Raw genomic sequence first — 15235 nt, forward strand, 5'->3', positions numbered from 1 at the left:
TTGCTGTCAATACTTATCTCTTTTCTTATCATTGTTTTTTGTTTAACACTTCTTCCTAGGTTCAATTTTTTATTACTATGTTATAGCCTTTAGTAAATCTTTCTGTTCAGGTGTGTACCTAGTGAATTTTCTGTTTTTACATGTAAAAAAAAAAAAATCTTTATTTTACCCATAGTCTTGAATGGTGTCTTAGCTAATTATAGAGTTCTGCTGTCACAGATCATTTTCCTTATAACTTCAAAGACATTATTTCATTGTCTTCTGACAAATTTTAGTGCTGACAAGAAATTTTCTACAGATCTAATTATGGAACTCATTCATCTATTAAAAAAAAACTATCTTTTGGTTTTTCTATCTTTTAATACATTTTCTTTGTCTTTGACACTCTACAGCCTCCCATAGTGTGTTGAAATGAATATTTTATGTCTTTCTTCAATTTTAGAAAATTCCTAGTCATTATTACTTTAATAACCACCTCTCGCCCACTTCCCCAGTTCTCTCTACTGAGCTCTTTTAGACATTTGAGTTTCTCACTCTTTGTTTTATATATTTTAATAGCACTAACATGTTTTCCAGCTCTGGGTGATTTGCTCAGACCTGTTTTCCAATTTGCTAGCACTGTTTTCAGCTATGTCCTCTCTGTACTATTGCTTAACCATCCATTGTGTGGGGGTGTAGGTGTGTGTGTGTTTAATTTCAGTGCCTTTTTCCATTTTAAAAATTTCTATGTTTCCAGAGAATAAGAAGAAGGGCCACAAGCTGGGAGAAAATATTTGTAAAACATATTATTAAAGAAAAAACCTTGCTATTTAAAATGTACAAAAAACTCTTAAAACTCAACAATAAAAAAAGAAACAATCTGAGTTTAAAATGAGCAAAAGACGAACAGATATTTCACTAAAGAAGATGTAAAGATAAAAAATGATTGTATTATAAGATGCTCCACATCACATATCATCAAGGAAATGTGAATTAAAGCAACAGTGAGATGCTTCTATGTAACTATTAGAATGACCAAAATCCAGAATACTGACTACACTAAATGTTAGCAAGGATGTGGAGCAACAGAAACTGCACTAATCATCAATGAGAATAACTATACAGTCACTTTGGGAGACAGTTCTGCAGTTTCATAGAAAACTATAAATACTTTTGCTATATAATCTGGCAATTGTGTGCTTTGATATTTACCCAAATAAGTTGAAAGCTTACGTCCATTAAAAAAAAGCTGCACACAGATATTTATACAAACTTTATTCATAGTTGCCAAAATTTTAAAACAACCAAGATGTCCTTCAGTAGGTGAATAGATAAATAAACTGTGGTACTTTCAGACAATGGAACAGAATGAGAGAAGATATTTGCAAATAACCTATCTGATAAGGGGTTAGTACCCCAAATAAATAAAGAACTTATAAAACTCAGCACTCAGAAAATGAATAATCCAATTAAAAAATGGACAGAAGACATGAATAGATATTTTTTCAAAGACATACAGATGGACAACAGACATATAAAAGGAAGCTCAATATCACTCATAATTGGGGAAATACCAATCAAAACTACAATGAGATGTCACCTCATACCCTTCAGAATCGTTAAAATCAACAACACAAGAAACAATAGGTATTGATAAGGATGTGGAGAAAGGGGAACATTCCTGTATTGTTGGCCAGGAATACAAACTGGTACAGCCAGTATGGAAAACAGTATGGAAGTTCCTCAAAAATCTGAAAATGAACTAACCCATGATCCAGCATTTGTACTACAAAGAATACGACAATACTAATTCAAGGGATACATGCATCCTGATGTTTATAACAACATTATTTATAAGAGCTAAACTATGGAAATAGGCCAAGTGTCTACTGAAGAATGGGTAAAGAAGAGATTTATCCATAAAGAATGGATAAAGAGAACAGGTATATTATTCAGCCATCAAAAATAATGAAATCTTGTCATTTACAATGGCATGGATAGAACTACAGAGTATAATGCTAAACAAAATAAGTCAATCAGAGAAAGACAAATACTATATGATTTTACACATAGGTGGAATTTAAGACACAAAGCAGATAGGTATGGGGGATAAAGAGGGAAATCAAGAAACAGACTCTTCACTATAGACAACAAACTTTGTGATTGCCAGAGGCGATGGGGATTAAGGAGTACAGTTGCTGCGATGAGCATCTAGTGATGTATGGAATTGTTGAATTACTATATTGTACACTTATGCTAATATTACGCTCATGTTAACAGACTAGAATTTAAATAAGAACTTAGAACAAAGAAATGAGACAGGAAGAGACATGAAGGAAACTCAAATGTATATTACTAAGTGAAAGAAGCAATCTGAAAAACCTAGAAACTATATGATGCCAATTTTATGACATTCTGGAAAACAATGGAGACAGTAAAAAGAATGATGATTGATAAAAGTTGGGGGGAGGGAGGGATTAATAGGTGAAACACAGAGGATTTTTAGGGCAGCAAAACTGTTCTGTATGATACTATAATGGAGAAGACATGCCATCCTATATTTTTCAAAACTCACAAAATGTACAACAACAAGAAAGAACTCTAATTTAAATTTTGGGTGAATTTTGGGACAGTGAAAGGAAATAAAAAAAATAAAATAAATTATGGGTGATAATGATGTATCAGTGTAGGTTCATTGTAATGAATGTACCACTCTGGGGCTGGATGTTGATAGTGGGACAGGCTGTGGGGTAAATGTCTATGGAACAGGAATTTTTGTTTCACATAACAAGGAATTTCAAAGTAAGCAGTACAGCTTACTGTTGTACTGTACACTCAAGAATGTCAGAATGTACAGCCACTCAAGAATGTCACCCATGATCCTACTCTATGATGTCTTTCTACTCCACAATCTTTTGTCCTCGTTTTCACAAGATGGGTGTGTGCCTCCAAGCATTGTGCATACTTTTCAAACATTAAAAAAGGGTGAAAAAAAAAAGGGTGAAGGTCAAAAAGGTTTCCTTTAAGTGAGGCTTTGTCTTTTTACTAAGAGGGAAAAAAAGGTTCCCCAAGAACTTCTGCTTTAATCTCATTGTCCTTGACTCTGTGTCACATGGCTTGCTGTAGCTGCAAGGGAAGCTGGGATAGTGGATATTTCTTTTCTGACTTTTGTAGTAGAAGAAGAAAAGTAAAAGAGAGATTAGGAATAGATGTTAAGGAAGTCAATCTACAATATTTTCTACAGCTGTTTTATTTTTTAAAATTTTTATTATTTATGTTAGGCACCATACTGTACCTCATTAGTTTTTTTTTTTTTAATTTATTTTCAGCATAACAGTATTCATTATTTTTGCACCACACTCAGTGCTCCATGCAATCTGTGCCCTCTATAATACCCACCATCTGGTACCCCGACCTCCCACCCCTCGTCCCATCAAAACCCTCAGATTGTTTTTCAGAGTCCATAGTCTCTCTGTTTGTTTTATGTGGTGTTCCTTGATTCATTGTTTGCATATAACACGCAGTGCTCCATGCAGTACATGCTCTTCTAAATACCCATCACTGGGCTAACCCATACCCCAACCCCCTTCCCCTCTAAAACCCTCACTTTATTTCTTGGGGTCCAAAGCCTCTCATGATTCGCCACTCCCTCCGATTCCGTCCCTTCATTTTTCCCTTCCTTCTCCTAATGTCCTCCATGCTATTCCTTATGTTCCATAAATAAATGAAACCATGTGATAATTGACTTTCTCTGCTTGACTTATTTCACTTGGCATAATTCCCTCCAGTCCCATCCATGCTGATGAAAAATTGGGTATTCATCTTTTCTGATGGCTGAGTACTATCCCATTGTCTATAGATGTTTTATACATCATTTATACATCATTAGATTTCTTTATTTTTGAAATACTGATTTGTAGGTTCCTTTGGAGTAGGGAATGTTTTCTTTTTTTCTTTTCTTTTTTTTTTTTTTTAAAGATTCTATCTATTTATCTGACAGAGATCACAAGTAGGCAGAGAGGCAGGCAGAGAGAGAGAGAGAGAAGGGAAGCAGGCTCCCTGCTGAGCAGAGAGCCCGATGTGGGACTCGATCCCAAGACTCTGGAATCATGACCTGAGCCGAAGGCAGAGGCCTAACCCACTGAGCCACCCAGGTGCCCCGGGAATGTTTTCTTTGTGTAGTCACCCCTCCTTATCAATGGCTACATCTGTTCCCCATCTCCTAACTTAAAGAAGTAGGTCTATTAGTAATGGTACGGAGTTTTGGGCTTGTGGTGTCATTATAGTTTTTACCTATCTAGTCACCAAGCTTGGATGACGTTTTTCAATTCTGGCAGTAAAGTTATGTCTGTGCCCTCCTCTTCCCTTGGACCTCAATGTCCTTTAAGCTTAGTGCACTAGACTGCAGTTGTCTGCAAATATTTTGGACAATTCTTATGATAGGAAGTCTAATTTTAATTTTTCATTTCAAATGGAGCCATTTTCCTCCCCACCAGCCCACACGAGCCAAACTTCCAGACCCAGAGCCCAGTATGCCTGTTTATTATTTAGTGTTTCTGTTCCAGCTCAAGTTCACTGAAATGTTTTTTGTTTGTTTGTTTGTTTTTAGTTTTTAATAATAGTTCAGCTATGTTATTTTGGTTTTCTCCTCTTATACTTTGACCAGCATGTCTAAAGGTTTCGAACACATAGCAAGCAACATGTTAATGCATGAACTGACCAAGCCAACTATGATTTTTTTCCTTGATCACACATCTTTTTTTACATTGTTCTTTATTTGCCTATGTGTGCAATTAATCTTCATAATACATTTGCAAGATTCTTAAAGACACAGACAATGTCTTGTGCATCCCAAAAGAGGCTTGGGAGAGGCTAGAGCTGAAATGTAAAGATAGATGTATGGAGGTACCAATCACTAGAGTTCTGGGTAGTAAAATACAGAGTACATGAAATTTTCCTGTATATATTGAATGGGAAATTGTAGGAGATGATTTAAGGATCCAAAGATTCATATTAACTCTGTCTGGGATTTTAGAGAATTTCTAAGATATCCTAATAATCACCTGGCCTAGAGATTTAAAGAAGCAGCCCTAGAATCAAACAGACCTGAGTTTAAAGTCCAATTCTGCTATTATTAACCAGTGTGAACTTGGAAATAGTCCTTAAATTCTCTAACCCTCTGATCCCTTTCCAAAAAAAAAAAAAAAAAAAAAAAAAAAAAGATGTAATAATAGTACTGACCTCATAGGATTGTGGCAGGGATAAATGAGACAACACACATAAAACTCTTAACATGGTGCCTGGCATATAACCAACCAGTTATAGCAGTTACCTGCTATTATTACCTATGAAAAGGAAATCATTATTCTTGTTTTTTTTCTTATTTATTTATTTATTTTTCTAGACTAGAGATACATTATAACCAAGGTAAACATGGCTATCCCAAATAGCCAAAAAGCCAATTTTTTGTTGTAATCTGATCCCACAGCACATGTTTTCTTTGTACTTTTGATCATTGACTATTAACTTTGTAACAGGATTTTCTGAGAATTGCTATCTAGTTAAGATCAAATTCTAATCAGTGTTGTGCAATTAAGAAGTCGCTGCTTATTAAATTGAGAGGGCCAGTTTTAATTTCTCTTAGTCTGTCAGTCATTGTACACTCTCCTCCCCCGTTTCATCATTGCCAATTCTCTGGTTTCTACCACCTTCCTTTCTGTTGTCATCCCTTGAAAATATTTGCATATCCAATTGAACAAGTCTTCACCAAGTAGGAAAATGTTAACTGCACTGAAGCTGAAGATGAATGTATTGCTTCTAACTGTGCTCCCCTTTCAAAGTGTCCAAAGCCCTAACTAATGACTTCAAACACACTTCATATACTTTGATCCAATACACACAGTAAGTGGTAGGACTTTATTTGACCATGAGATCACCCTGTAATTCTAAGCCACTTAAAGGAGGATTATTATGTAATTTGCCTTTTAGATACCACACCAGTAATTTACTCAGAAACTGAAATAATCATTTGCTTCTCTTCCTGCTCACTGTAGTACCTGTTATCAAAGAATTACAGTAATTATGAAATAACTGAAAAATTATTTCTATCAAGTATGGTAATTAAGTAGGGAATGTGAAATGAATCCTTTGGTGGGACGTTTTCATAGGTAAAATATCTGAAATGTTTTGATTTGCTTTTCAGAGTTAAAAGAAAGATCTAACTGAACACACCATGAAGAGATAAAATCATTTCACTTATTTTTTTTTACTGGTTTCTACACATTAGACTTGGTTTGATCTTTAACCTTTTGACTAATTTTTACCGCTTAAATCAGATAAAAAAGCCCCATATTTCCCATTCTACCTGAACTCATTTCCACTTCAACAAACTGTGTGGTGACTGTCCACATATGGACTAGATCTTTTAAAGTGATGCTACAGTCTCCTATAATCTCCTGTTCAGTGGGGTTTTCAGATGTAAATTTAATTTTAACCTTTATTACATGTTCAAATGGATTTGATTGGAAACAGTTTTTAAAGATTGGATATTGCTCTTGGTGTTTGGTTTTGGTTGTTTTGTTTACTGATCTGTAAGTGAATCTCAATTTTTAATGTATGTCAAAGTCACCCAAGAAATTTATTTAAAAAATGCATATTCCTGTCCCAGCCCTGGAAGTTCAGTAAACCTAGAAGCACCCCTAAGTGACTTTAATGTCTTTGCTTTTTTTTAAAATTTATTTTTTATTTATTTTCATCATAACAGTATTCATTATTTTTGCACCACACCCAGAGCTCCATGCAATCCGTGCCCTCTATAATACCCACCACCTGGTACCCCAACCTCCCACCTCCCCGCCACTTCAAAACCCTCAGATGGTTTTTCAGAGTCCATAGTCTCTCATGGTTCACCTCCCCTTCCAATTTCTCCCAACTCCCTTCTCCTTTCTAACTCCCCATGTCCTCCATGATATTTGTTATGCTCCACAAATAAGTGAAACCATATGATAATTAACTCTCTCTGCTTGACTTACTTCACTCAGCATAATCTCTTCCAGTCCCGTCCATGTTGCTACAAAAGTTGGGTATTCATCCTTTCTGATAGAGGCATAACACTCCATAGTGTATATGGACCACATCTTCCTTATCCATTCGTCTGATGAAGGGTATCTTGGTTCTGTCCACAGTTTGGCGACCATGGCCATTGCTGCTATAAACATTGGGGTACAGATGGCCCTTCTTTTCACTACATCTGTATCTTTGGGGTAAATACCCAGGAGTGCAATGGCAGGGTCATAGGGAAGTTCTATTTTTAATTTCTTGAGGAATCTCCACACTTTTCTCCAAAGAGGCTGCACCAACTTGCATTCCCACCAAGAGTGGAAGAGGGTTCCCCTTTCTCCACATCCCCTCCAACACACATTGTTTCCTGTCTTGCTAATTTTGGCCATTCTAATTGGTGTAAGGTGATATCTCAATGTGGTTTTAATTTGAATCTCCCTGATGGCTAGTGATGATGAACATTTTTTCATGTGTCTGATAGCCATTTGTATGTCTTCATTGGAGAAGTGTCTGTTCATATCTTCTGCCCATTTTTTGATATGATTGTCTGTTTTGTGTGTGTTGAGTTTGAGGAGTTCATTATAGATCCTGGATAGGGCATCACGTTACCTGATTTCAAGCTTTATTACAAAGCTGTGATCACCAAGACAGAATGGTACTGGCATAAAAACAGACACATAGACCAGTGGAACAGAGTAGAGAGCCCAGATATGGACCCTCAACTCTATGGTCAATTAATCTTCAACAAAACAGGAAAAAATATACAGTGGGAAAAAGACAGTCTATTCAATAAATGATGCTGGGAAAACTGGACAGCTATATGTAGAAGAATGAAACTCGACCATTCTTTTACACCATACACAAAGATAAACTCAAAATGGATAAAAGACCTCAACGTGAGACAGGAATCCATCAGAATCCTAGAGGAGAACATAGGCAGTAATCTCTTCGATATCAGCCACAGCAACTTCTTTCAAGATATGTCTCCAAAGGCAAAGGAAACAAAAGCGAAAATAAACTTTTGGGACTTCATCAAAATCCAAAGCTTCTGCACAGCAAAGGAACCAGTCAAAAAAACAAAGAGGCAACCCACAAAATGGGAGAAGATATTTGCAAATGTCTTTGCTTTTTGAGCATCACTTTGAAAAACTATTTTGGGTGGTGAAGGTATGAAATTGCAACTGGCCTGTGACCACACTCTTCCTAATGGGAGGAAGAATTTATAGAAGTTCTTCTGTAAAGGACCAGCTAGTAAATATTTTAGGGGCCATTATACTCCTCTCTGCTGCTGCATTGATAAAGGAGCCACCAACAATATATAATGAGTGGGCATGGCTGTGGGCTGCTAAAACTTTATTTATAGTACTGAAATTTGAATTTCATATGATTTTCATGTATCACAAAATATCTTTCCCTTTTTTATTATTTTTCAGCTATTTAAAAATGGAAAGACCATTCTTAGGCTTGTGCAAACACAGAACGAGCCAATTTGACCTGTGGATGTTAGTTTGTCAACCCCTGTTCTAGAAAATGGGAGAGTCTTCCTTCTATTCAAGGCCAGTCCTTCCACTCAATCTAGACCCTATCCCTTCCTTCTTCTTCTGAGGTCTCACTAAATCTGACATACCCTTTCTCTCCTGCTTCTTCTTGTCTTCCTCACTCCTAGTTTCTCCTTAGAATATACACTTATTGTGCTCGCTTCGGTAGCACATATACTAGAATATACACTTATCTCTCATTCTAAACTATGTTGTCCCTTTATCATCCTGCTTCCTACTTTCTGTCTCTCTTCACATCTAAGTCTAGAAGAGCAGTGTTGAGACTCAGCTTTTGCAAATTGGAAACCTGTGGACAAGTCCAGCCTTTAGATTTGTTATTTAACCAGTGTAGTGTTGGACTCCATTGTTTAGGAAACAAGATTGGAAGCCAGTGACCTCATTTAGAAATGGAAAAATTTCCCATCTCACGTCTCTTTTAATAAACATATTAGTTTATGATTTTCTAAAAAAAAAAAAAAAAAGGAAAAATTTCATTTAAGAATCTAGATTTCTACTTTTTTTTTTAATTTGGAGATTGGGAAACTGAGGTAATATTCTTAAGAGGAAATGAGTATTGACCAGCAACTTTGAGTTAGACAAGTGCTCTCCACTCTAACATGGTCCACACTACTTTCTTTTTTCTTTTTTTTAAATTAATATATAATGTATTACTTGCTTCAGAGGTACAGGTTTGTGAATCATCAGTCTTACCCAATTCACAGCACTCACCATAGCACTTACCCTCCCCAATGTCCATTACCCAGCCACCCCATCCCTCCCACCCTCCTCTCCTCCAGCAACCCTCAGTTTGTTTCCTGAGATTAAGAGTCTCTTATGGTTTGTCTCCTTCCCCTGTCCCCTCTTGTTTCATTTTTTTCCCCTCCCTTCCCCCCACAACTCTCTGCCCTGCCTCTCAAATTCCTCATATCAGAGAGATCATAGATAATTGTCTTTCTTTGACTGACTTACTTCTTTTAACATAATACCCTCTAGTTCCATCCACATCATTGCAAATGGCAAGATTTCATTTTTTGATGTATGCATAGTATTCCATTGTGTGTGTGTATCACATCTTCTTTATCTATTCATCTGTTGATGGACATCTAGGTTCTTTCCATAGTTTGGCTCTTAGATTCACACTACTTTCTATCATCTCCAGGATGATTTATTCTTGTGCCTAATCTGTGACTTTCTGGGCACTTCAGCTTGTGATCTTTGCCATAGCCAACTGGCCAGAGTTAAAGTGACTCCTGTCTAGCTTTCCTACCCCATCAGCAAACCCCTTCTACTTGCTAATAATTCCCAGCCATGTTGTCCTCTTTGTTACTCAAATACCCCAAGCTCATTCCTGCTTCAGAATCTGTATTTACTGTTTTCCCTTGGCCTAGAATATTCTTTCCCCACATATTTGCATGGTTGACTTCTTATTATTTAGGGGTGAGTTTAAATGTCATCTCCTCAGAGAAGTCTTCCATCATTCCGCCACTCACTTTGCTACTACTCTGTGCTTCATTTCCCTGTCTTGTTTTCTTCGTATCTTGGAGTTTAATATGCAATATCCAAACCTCTCTTAGAAATGTCCATGTGGGTGTCCTACAATAATGTAGATCTAAATATTGAACTCATCCTCTGTCTTAAATTGATTTCTCTGAACTATAGACTCTTAGATGGAGATTTGCATGTAGGAAATATCCTGGGAAGTTCTTTTGGCAATAAACCCCCATAAGAGGGATTGAAGGAAGCAGAATTGGGTAGAATAACTTGAACTAAAATATATTTGCAACGAAGACTTCTGATAATCCAGTAGGAAGTTCTCAAGCTTTAGAGTAGTCTGAATTGAGGGAATGGAGATAAGCTTTTGTGTCCTTGCATTGGCCAGTCATTTAAGGCAGGTTCTTCCCTAGGGAAGAATATATAGGGCTGAGTCAGCTTGTTTAGGAGATGATAACTCCGAGGGAGAGATGAATTTGTGAATTATCAGCAGATAATGCTCCTGGCAGGTATAGAATGACTGCCTCAGTACCAAAAGCAAGATCTGGGTAGCTTAACATATATTATACCTCTTGAGATACTGGGTGCTTTCACTTCCAATAAATTCTCTTCATGTAGGAATAGCCTCTCCCAGGACTGTGATTTGCCCTTATCCTGGTGAAGCTTACAAAATGAAGAGTAGTGGGATGAAAAATTATAAACCCCTCTGCTCAGCTGATCTTGGCACTACAACTGACACTTCCAATATCCTTCTGCTATCCATTCTGAATTCTCATCTCTTTGCAGTTTTACTATTTAGGTGGCTTATCTGGAAAAGTGGCTCAGACCACCCTCTCTGAGGGATCTGATCCTCTCATCACAATGTTCTTGTCAGGCTTTAGCTGTTTTCCCCATCCACTTAGTGACAAAGTTGGAGAGGATAGTACCAAGCATGTAAACCCATGCTGTGACTTCTGGGTATCAACTTGACAAAGGTGGAAAAGGAAAATAACATTTATTAATTTCTAGGGTCTGTGTTAATTATTTACAGGTATGATCATCTGGAAAATAGAAGACCTATATTGTTTATGTTTCACTTATTTTAAGATTTAACTGTTTTTGTTTGGATCTCTGTATCTAGCTCTCTTTATCTGACAAAAAAGAAAAAGAATGGCTGTGAATAAATACCAGTCTTGGAGATAGCATTCTTTAGTCATAAAACATTTTGATTTTTCTTATTTATTCTGTATCTGTAACAATTATTTGCTGAACTGAATTAAACCATTTTTAGAATTAAACCATTGTTTAACTCAAATATTAAGTAATTATTTGCTAACTGAGACTGTGGGCCTCCAAGAACCATATATGGTTGCTGGAAATTGAGTTGGGCAATGGGACCAGGGTGACATTTAGTTCATATCCATCTCTACCTTCTATCATCTTCTCTGGGATGGAATAAACTCTGAAAGTCTAGAGTGGAATCTTAATAACAGCAAAACAATCACTTGGAATCCTTGGAATCAGCTTGGATAATTCATCATTGTAGAAAACATACTCAGGACAGGCAAAGGGAAATGGAATTTGGCACCAGCCATTCCTAATAATCATCCTTAGCTTAATAGCACTGCTTTAGTAAAGTCGTGGAATGTTAGAATTGGAAAGGGCCTTAGAGACCATAAAGTCCAATATATTCCTCTTACAAATGAGGATTATGAGACCTGGTAAGGCTATGCAAAGTTACCTAATATTTTACAGTTAATCAGTGATAGAGTGAGACCCAGGAGCCAGTGCTCTGTCTTGGTCAGGAGGCACAAATTGAGTGGCTAATATATTTCAGACACTGATTGCAGAAATCAATCTCCTGACCTCTAGTCTTCTTTCTAATGGAAGACAGACATATAATCATATTTTCACATCATGGCCTAAGTGATAGAATACAGATTCTTGATATCATTTTTTGAACACTTGCTATGATCAGGATTTTGTTGATAATTTCCTCTAGCTTAGTTCCTTTAACTGTCTTATAAATAGCTTTATCTATTAATTCCTTTCCAATTCCTTGCTCTGAATAAGACTGTAATACACATTGGAAAGATTTCTCTAAGTGAAAATCCTTGTTCAGATTATCCCCTTTTATACCAAGTTTGAAGATATGTGCTGCCAAGACTGTTGGAGATAACCTCTTCTCCTACTATGGATAGGTGCATAAGGGAATAATAAACAGCTAAGGAATCTTAATAGGACCAGTACTAGGGGAAATCTCTGTGATGGAGGGGAAGTTCTCCAGTTTATGATTTCTCTGGGGCTCATATAGGAGTGTTATAAGACCATAAGTTCATAGTTAAAGCTGGTAAAGGGCCTTTTAAGGTTTACAAGGCACACAGCAGAGTACTGATGGGAGTTTCTGACACCTAACCCATGAACACAACTTTCACTGCTTCATAGGGATTGACTGATGAAAACTTAAGACAATAAAAATTTACATTTTGGCAGTTCCCTAAATACATCATTCTCATGTTCTAAAATGCTTCACAGGAAGGTGGGGCAATTAATTATTAAAATTCAAGGAATTTTAATGACCGCAGAATCAAAAAGCCAAAATTTACTTTGAGATTTTTACTGATCCACATAGGGAAAAATGTGTTCCCTGTACCCTCAACCATTCCAGTGGGCTGATGTCATCTCAAACAAGAAGGGTTCAGGGGGTTACGGTACAATAGTCTGCATATTTTTAATACTAATTTCTACCAACCATACAAATGTATGACAAAATTAGATAAAAAGATGTTTAAGAACTCCATAAACTCTCCCCTTTTCTGCTTGATCTTTTGTTTGTTTGTTTGCTTGTTTTTTTATATAATTTTTTAAATTTATTTATTTTCAGCATAACAGTATTATTATTTTTTCCACATCCAGTGCTGCATGCAATCCGTGCCCTCTATAATACCCACCACCTGGTACCCTGGCCTCCCACACCCCTGCCACTTCAAACCCCTCAGATTGTTTTTCAGCAGACATGGGGAGTTAGAGAGGAGAAGGGAGTTGGGGTAAATTGGAAGGGGAGGTGAATCATGAGAGACTATGGACTCTGAAAAACAATCTGCTTGATCTTTTATTGTTGATCATATATTATTTGCTAAACACTATTCTAGGCCCTGGGGAAAAACAAAGAGAAATAGTCATAGCTTATTATAACTTGAAAGAACTTACATTCTAATTGCAAAGGTGAGTGGGTATTAAAAACAAATAAATACAATTCCTGTAGTTATATAAATAAATAATTCTGATACTCAGTAAGGTACTGAAGAAGAGAAAATAGGTAATGAAGTGAGAGAAGTTTGGCTGTATATGTGTGGTGTAACTGTATGGGGACATATTTTCACCAAGATGATAAGGGAAGATCTCTCAATAATTGCGATCCTAATGAAGAGAAAGGCATAGCTTTACAGAGTTTTGAGGCAGGGTAGTCCAAACAGAAGAAACAGAAAGCACAAGAGCCTGGAGACAAGAAGTGGGAAAACATTCTTTGATTTTTAATGTTATGGTGTTGTATCCCTTTTCAACAGTAAATATTTTGAAGGCCTAAAGATTTATGTTAGTATAAATATGACACATAAATAGAAAGAAAACCAGAATAGTTGAACAGTAGTAATGGGGGATGGGGAGGTGGGTGGGACCCAAGTGAAATGAGAAGTAAAGTAGCAATGAGCTATATCATGTAGGATCTTGAAGTCTATCTAAGGCTTCAGATTTCACTCTAATTTTCACAGAGAAACTTTTGGAGAGCTTGAGCAAAGAAGACACAGTCTAAATTGCTCTACAGAATCACACATGCTATGTAGATGAGGTGGCAGGCGTAGGTCGGGGAGGCCATTGAAAAGGCAGGTGGCCATTTCCAGGTAAAAGATAATAGATAATTTTTTTTTCCCTCTTAAAGGCTGAATTTGAAGATGACGTTCTCAGTGAACCTCTTCTTGACACTGCCTCTCCCCTCCACAAACAGATATAACCAGCTCCTCCTTGCTGTCCCCATAGCCCTTTGCACAAGTCTCTCTAGAGAACCTATCAGCTGTGTTATAATAAGTAATGTGTTTGCTTGCATATCTCCATGTAAATTTATAAGTCATTACAAAAGAAAGATTGTGTTTTATCCATCTGGACAGCCCCCAACACTTAGCAGTGGGACTGATTCATAATAAGGGCTTGGTAATGTCTTAAAGTAATAAATGCATGAATGAGTGAATGAATAATGAATGAAGTGGCCCTGTGCTCAATATTCTACAAATATAATCCTTATAGCTGATTTTAATGCACATGCTTTGTAGAACATCCCAGATTGAGAGATGTTTTTTATTAACTAATTAATTTAATTCATGCATAATGAGAAGGTGATTTATGCAGGTATGTGGGTGTGTTTTCTAAAGATATAATTTTGATTTCTTTTTTTTTGGTGTTGAGTTGTATAAATTCTTTATATACTTTGGATATTAACCCCTTATCAGATACATCATTTGCAAATATCTTCTCCTATTCAGTAGTTTGCCTTTCTATTTTGTTGATGATTTCCTTTGCTGTGCCAAAGTTTTTATTTTATATAGTCCCAATAGTTTTCTTTTTTAATTAACTTTTGTTGTTCTTCCTTAGGAGACATATCTAGAAAAATGTTACTATGACTGATATCAAATAAATTACTATATATATTCTGTTTTAGGATTTATATGGTTTCAGGTTTCACATTTAGTCCTTAGTCCATTTTGACTTTATTTTCATGTATGGTGTAAAAAAGTGGTCCAGTTTCATCATTTTGCATGTAGTGGTCCAGTTTTCCTAGCACCATTTATTGAAAGAGACTGTCTTTTCCCTATTCCATATTCTTGCCTCCTTTGTCATAGATGAATTGACCATGTGAGTGTGGGCTTATTTCTGGTCTTTCAATTCTGTTCCACTGATCTCTGTGTCTATTTTATATCAGTACCGTACTGTTTTGATGAGTAGTGCTTTGTAGTTTATCTTGAAATCTTGAATGGTCACAACTTCATCTTTGTTTTCTTTCTCAAGATGGCTTGAGAAATCTGAAAGAAGACACACAGATGGCCAACAGACACATGAAAAGATGCTCAACATCACTCATGATCAGGGAAATGAAAATCAAAACCACAATGAAATATCACCTTACATTGATCAGAATG

The sequence above is a fragment of the Mustela lutreola genome, chromosome 8 (assembly GCF_030435805.1).
Source record: "Mustela lutreola isolate mMusLut2 chromosome 8, mMusLut2.pri, whole genome shotgun sequence".
In the NCBI taxonomy this organism is placed as follows: domain Eukaryota; kingdom Metazoa; phylum Chordata; class Mammalia; order Carnivora; family Mustelidae; genus Mustela; species Mustela lutreola.